At 40.6% G+C, this 6,690-nt stretch overlaps 1 pseudogene; it reads right to left on the bottom strand.

Annotated features, from left to right (window-relative positions):
- Positions 1–6,040: 6,040 nt before the first annotated feature.
- On the bottom strand, positions 6,041–6,189 carry LOC149309433 (U2 spliceosomal RNA; annotated as a pseudogene).
- Between the last annotated feature and the right edge of the window lie 501 nt (positions 6,190–6,690).

Raw genomic sequence — 6,690 nt, forward strand, 5'->3', positions numbered from 1 at the left:
GAGTGCACATAGCACTTCAGAAAATTGTCAACTGAACTGGAGTCCATGGGCTGAGAAGGGAGTGGAAGAAAGGTAGAAACAATCTCATATTTCTGCTTTTGAATTAAGGTCTGCCAATATTGGAAATATTTTTTCTGGGGGCAAAATAGTTCTCTTAAGGATATGCAATAGTACAAACTGTAAAGAATTAGTGCTTTACCATATGACCCACAGAAAATTTGGAACGGTGTGACTGATTGGTATATATGTCCAGAGGTTGCCCTTACAGACATCCTTATGAAGGTTATTTGTATGTGTGTATATATCAAGCCACTTGGATCTCACCAAGGGTCAAGCTAGATGAGATCTGAATAGTATGAAGGAAGTCAGTATCCACAATTCTCAAAATGTAAACAGTGGGGGAGGGGGGTAAGAAAGTGGCAGTGGGACTTCAGGGGGTAGAGAAGGATAGTTTAAAACATTTCCTGTTCTATAATATCTATGAAAAATGGTCCATCACAGAGGCCAATTATTTTGAGAAATAAGCCTCCATTCACCTGTGGAGTCTTTCCTGATGTTGCAAATTGCAAACAGGAAGTTATTTAACATGAAACTTGCACAGGTCCCTAAAGTCCCTTAGATCAGGTACCTATTCTCCCCCTTCCCCTTTTTTTCTTTCAAAATAAACACAGCTAATTTATACATTTTAAAAAAAAAAAGTGTAATGTGTTTTTGGCACATTAAAGACAGTGGTAAGAACAAGGAGAGAGGAAAATAAGAAGCAGCACATGTAATTAAAGGGCAATTACAAGCAAGTGTTGTTACACACAAGTGGATTTTATTTCCACTGCCGTTTTATTTATTGACTTAGCCTACCCATCCCACCCCAAAAATAAGAGTTCCCATGGATGCATTCAATAAATTATAATGAAGCCATGCATAGCACTGTAAGGGATGATACTAAAATGCAAAACCTTCATGAAAACAAAGGGGGTGTACATGCAAACTGCATCTTTGGGGTGTAAGAAATTGTTGATCTCTTCTCCCTTTCTTTGTTCTCCAGGATGATTTATGAACCTTTCAACTCTTCAGCAGTCTTTTAAGTTAAAGAATCCATTTAGGCCTTCATAGTGGCAGAAGTAATTAAAAGTGTGATCAACTTCAGTCAAACAAATGTGCACAGACACACACACACACAAATACAAGACCCATATACACACAAAACAAAAAATATCAGCTTCTTTAATAATGTCCTCTGCTGGCAGGGAGTTTTGCTAATCTAATACCTGTTAATTTTCTTTCTAATTAGGGCTATGGCTCACCAGAGGCTGTTTTATACTTAATCTGTTGGGGTTTTATTATATGGCTCAACAACCAGCCATTGTGTTCCTCATGTGATTGTGGCTAAGATCGTTCAGGCATTACTGGCACACTGAAGCCCTTAGAGAGAACGTGCCACTACAATTTGTGAGTCACCCGTTCTTGCTCTGCCTCGGCCTTGTCATGTGTGTGCCTGTCAGGATTCATCTCCATCTCCATTACCCCTGGGGCAAAAAGTCATATTTTGTTTCTGCTCACTTGTCTGATTTTTCGCAGATCTTATCCCCATCTTCAGAACCGTAAGCAAGTGCCATCTTCTGAGAATTTAAGGCAGAAATACAAAGTGCTGGGCTGGCCAAATTTACCTCAAAATATCTTTTGATCCATAGGAATTATTCTTGCTTTGGCTGTTTGATGTTTTTGATTCAGAAGAGACTGATACCAAATTAGATAAATATCCATTTTAAGCCAAATACATACAACTGTAGTGTACAAAAGTACCTTCTTCCTCTTTTCTTCAGTTTGCTCTGAAGCTCTTTAAAGTGAGGAGAGGTAAATAGGGAAATTTATGTTTTTGGTTTTCTGATGTGTAGCGCTGGTAATTCTAATACTACTGGCATTTTAAACCAAACATTTACTAAACAGACTATAGATCAATTAAATTATTCCCCATTTATATAACCTCACCATAATTTAATATTTATAAAGTGTAACTTATTCTGTGAGCCAGCAAATAGTAAATAATAGAGCATGATTATATTCCATTTCATCACTTGCAAAGGGACCCAGGTCCTCTTAACATATAGCTAAGGTGGTGCCATTGCCATTTCCTTGTGGTATAAATCCCACAGTCTGTGGATTATGTGTGCACAATATAACTATATGGCTGGTGCTCCTTAGGTGAGGCTTTCCCTCATGATCACCTCCTTCCATCCTACTTTATTGCTTCATTCACACGCAGCTTACTGTCACATGGGATCAAAAGGAAACATCTCTCCTGTGTAAAAGAAGCCAGTTTAAAGAGACTGTATTCTTTGGACCATAGAAGAGGTTGCAGGAGGTGTACAAGAAATCATTCTTTTCTCTGAAACCCTATGGCATGTGTAGAGAACAGTTGTTCTTATTATATATGTTTACATTGTATTTTGCCTTCTCAGTTTTGCAGGTGGCATGTGGTAAGTGAGTGTCATATACAGAACAGCTCTCATCCAGTTTATTTGAAGAAGCATGCAGGTTTAGTGATTTCTCTATTTGTTACAGTATTGTAACACCAATGAAAACTGAGTGTTCCTCTTTGTGTAAGAAAAGGAAAGTCTTTTAGACAACCTGATCAAGTAGGTATATCTTTGTAGACTATTGAAATTTATATCTTTGTAGACTATTGAAATTTAGCTCTCTCCTCTCTCCGAATCTGCATTTATCATTGACATGTTGAATGGAGCAGTTCAAAGACTGACTTTGTATGTACACATGAATTAAAATATTTCTAACCCACCTTATACCAACACATTTCAGGGGAAGGTACAATCAGTGGATCAACAGATTAGAAACCCCAAAATAATTAAAAATAATTCCTCTTTTTATGCTGCAAGAGACTAACATAGGCGCGTTACAGACCGCCGAATTGCGGCGGTCTGCTGCCGGCGCCGCTTGCAGCGTCCAGGAACCGCAGCTTCTAAACCGCGGGACTCCCAGACGCTGCGAGGAAGGAGCGCGGAAATCGCGCTCCTTCCTGGGCCCCGGAAGTGGCGCCGCAAAGCGCAAGGCGCGCTTTCGCAGCGTCACTTGCGTCGCAACAGGTCTGGACGCTAGGCGTCCAAGACGTCAAAATGGCGGTGGCCGTGTGGAACGGCCGCCGCCATTTGTTAAGGACAGAGTCCATAACAGGAGTAGGGGCGTCTAGAAGAGACACCCCTTTTTAAAACTGGGACGTCCTAAGGACGTCCCAAATGGCGGTCTGTAACCTGCCATAGTTACTTTGCTGAAAAGTCCCCAAAATTATTAGATTCTCTCCCCATATTTGCTTTTTAATTCCTTCTAATTAATGTCATTTCTCCTCAAATGAAAGTCTGTAGAGCTGAGAAAGCAGAAAGAGTGCTGCTAGTTCTTAGTGTCCCTTTCATATTCCAAAAACTTGCAGAAGAGGATTTTGGCTGAAAAAATTAAATAAATTGAAGGTGCATGAGAGCTGCAGAAGGGAGGGAGTGCACAACACCAGTTTTAAGGGGTTCCAAATGCATTTCAAGAGTCTATGACATAGAAAACCTTCAGACTGAAATGGAGTGGTGTTGTTTGCCTTCAAGTCATTTCCAGCCTATGGCAACCTATGGCAAATCTATCACAGTACTTGTTTACAGGTTCAGAGCTCGTATCAAAGATATATGCAAGAAACATTTTCCTGTGGTTTAGTTTATGGAGAATACATGGAAATTATGCAGAATTAAAAGACTATGAAAGAGAAGTTATTGGATTAAAAGAAAAACTTAAGGGCAGGGCTGATTCAAATAGAATATCTAAAATGTCCTGTTCAGCTCATGTAGTACACTTTTGTCATATAAAGATAAACAAGGAACAGGCCTCTGGAAGGGTAAAAATAGACAACTGCCATTCAACTTCCAGTTAATGCAGTGTGTCCATCCACAAAAAGAAGTGTTTGGAAATATTGGCAAATTTTGAAAGGTACATCTGTTCACCAGAATACACTAATTTTTGCCTATAAAAGGACCAATGGTTTCTTGAAATGGTGCATTCTGATATTAGCTTAAAAGGTAGAAGACACATGGAATCTAATATTCTGCTAGGTGCAACTCAGCCTACTGGTCACCATCCTTGTGAATGCTGCCCACATGTGTGTGTGTGTGTGTTTGTGTGTGTGTGTGTCAGTTACAGATGCATATGTTTTGTTGATCCCAATAATCTAACAAGAATACTGTTCATTACATTTTACAACCTGTATCAGTATCAATTGGCTTTACATTGTAAAATGCCCATTCCGTCTTTTATGTATTGGAACTATTGATAGAGTGAAGGTAAGAACTGGAGGAAATGTAGTGATGTGAAAAACGAAAGAGAGAATATGAATGCTTGGTAAAATAACTTGTTATGGACTTGTTACCCCTTGTGCTGGGTGACACCCAGTGCGAGACACCACTACACTCTGGACCTGTTTTTTCTTTTGTTTTGTTTTGGTTTATTTTTGCTCTGGGTAAGATGACAGTGATCTGGATGTGGGGGGGCTTTTGGTAGTTCTGTTGTCATGAACTAATTACTACCTGGTATGGTTTAGACTCACCGGGACTCAGAGCCTTTGCAGGGGTGGGGTATGTGTGATTATGATGGCCTGCCCCAGCAGATCTATGAATCCAGATGGCTTTTAGGGAGTTTCCTGTTGCTTTGGCAGGTGATCATATCGAAGCCTTGGCTGATATCTGCAACAGGGAAATGGCCAGAGTGGTGGACACAATTGCCCCTAAGTATCCCCTCCCATGAAGTGGAGCCAAACGAGCCTCCTGATTCACAAGGGAGCTGGCAGTGATGAAACAAGTGGGATGGAGACTAGAGTAATGATAATGAGAGACTTGGAGTGAGTCCAACTGAACACAGACTAAAGGTCATTGTATGGTGGACGCCATAGCGATTGTGACAGTGAAGAAACTATACTTCTCTGTCACCATTGCTTCTGAGCAGTGTCATCCAGCAGAGCTGTCTCAAGTGGTCAGGGGCTTTTTACACTCTGGCCCATAAGAAGAAAATAAAGACCACCCAACTGCTTGCTGTGAAGAATTTGCAAGGCAAAATCACTCAGATCCACTCTGACATGGATGCTATAGTTGGCACAGGTCCAGTGGATGTAATCTTGGCACCTGTTTGTCCTATATTATTGATTAAATGTTTTATTAGAAAATATTTAAGGATACAATTTAACATAAACCAATAGGTAATACATATCAAGTCCAAAGAATGCAATTGCAAATAAAAATACATAGTAGTATGATAATATATAGAGAAATTAGATATAAAGCAAATTTCATTCCTAGGATGTGTTAAATTATTAAAACAGTTTTAAAATAAGATAGAGCATACTAAGGAGACCAAAATATATATCCTTTACTTTAAATCACCAATGGCAATCACTAACATATCCAAACAGTTGCATACCATAAAAGAAAAAGAAAGGAAGGAGAAGGGAAAGAAGGGGAGGAAGAAAAGGGGGAGGGAGAAAAGAAGACTGAAACTTCACTGTTCCTTTTCTACCAACACCGCAGCTGGTTCCTCATACTGACGATGGCCAGAAATGTGCTCAATCTGACACCATTAGCTTGCACATGAGTTTTGCATAGTGCTTTCCCACTCCACAGACTCTCAGCACAGGTTCATTTGCTGGATCCCAGGCACTCAGGGCTCCAACAAGCAATGCATGGACAGAGACCTCGTACCCCTTTTGTCTCAGGACCTCAGCCAGAGGGGTGTACTTTTGATGTTTCCGTTCTCTGGCCTCCCTCATGGCTGGCTTCCTGTTTTCAAAGGGGATTGTGACATCCACAATAGTAATCTTCTTGTGGTCTTCATCTGTGATTACTATGTCAGGTCTCAGTTGGCTGTCTGTCCCAGGCACAGTTCGATTGAGAGAGATGGTGCTCATTGAAGCTGGGATAGCCAGTCGATTCATCACAGCATCGTGCCAATGTTTCCAGGCTGTCGAGTGTGGAGGGCAGTTGCAGAGCACATGTGGAAGTGTCTCATTTGGATGACCACAACAACGGCAATGTTTGTTGTGGTTGCCAGTTTTAACGGCGCCATTAAGAGGCACAACATTCAGACGAACAAAACGCCAGTCAGCAAATATTATTGATACTACACTTGATCTTAGCCAAAAGGCTGAGAAGCAGTTATTGGATAAGTTTCAGTTTGTGCAGCCTGAGGATGCAGACAGATTCTTGGTGAAGTGAGGTCCATCACATGCATACTGGATTCTTGCCTTTCCTGGCTTCTGAAAACAGCTAGAGCAGGACTGGCTGAATGGTAAATGCCTCACTGCACCAAGGGGGGTTTCCATCCTGCCTAAAGGAGGTTGTGGTGAGGCTGAGAAAGAAAAAGTGTTTGGGGAGAAGTGAAAGAGCAGAAGGAAAGTTAACAAGGAAAGAGAAGATGCATGGGAGGGATTGACCATTGGCTTCTATCCCCTGCAGAGCTGGTACATACTGAATGATTGCTTTGCCAGAGATGGGACAATGAGTGTTGAACCCAGGCAAAACTGAATATTTTCAATAGTATATAAATAACAGTTCCTGCACACTGTTTAATAATCTAATAGGCACAGTATAAAAAAAAGTAACATGTAAATTAAGTCACAGATGTTTCATATAATGGCATGAAAGTTTCATCACCAGG

This window comes from Sceloporus occidentalis, unplaced genomic scaffold, assembly GCF_023333645.1.
Source record: "Sceloporus occidentalis isolate IW3139 unplaced genomic scaffold, rSceOcc1.0.p SCAF_7, whole genome shotgun sequence".
Taxonomy (NCBI): domain Eukaryota; kingdom Metazoa; phylum Chordata; class Lepidosauria; order Squamata; family Phrynosomatidae; genus Sceloporus; species Sceloporus occidentalis.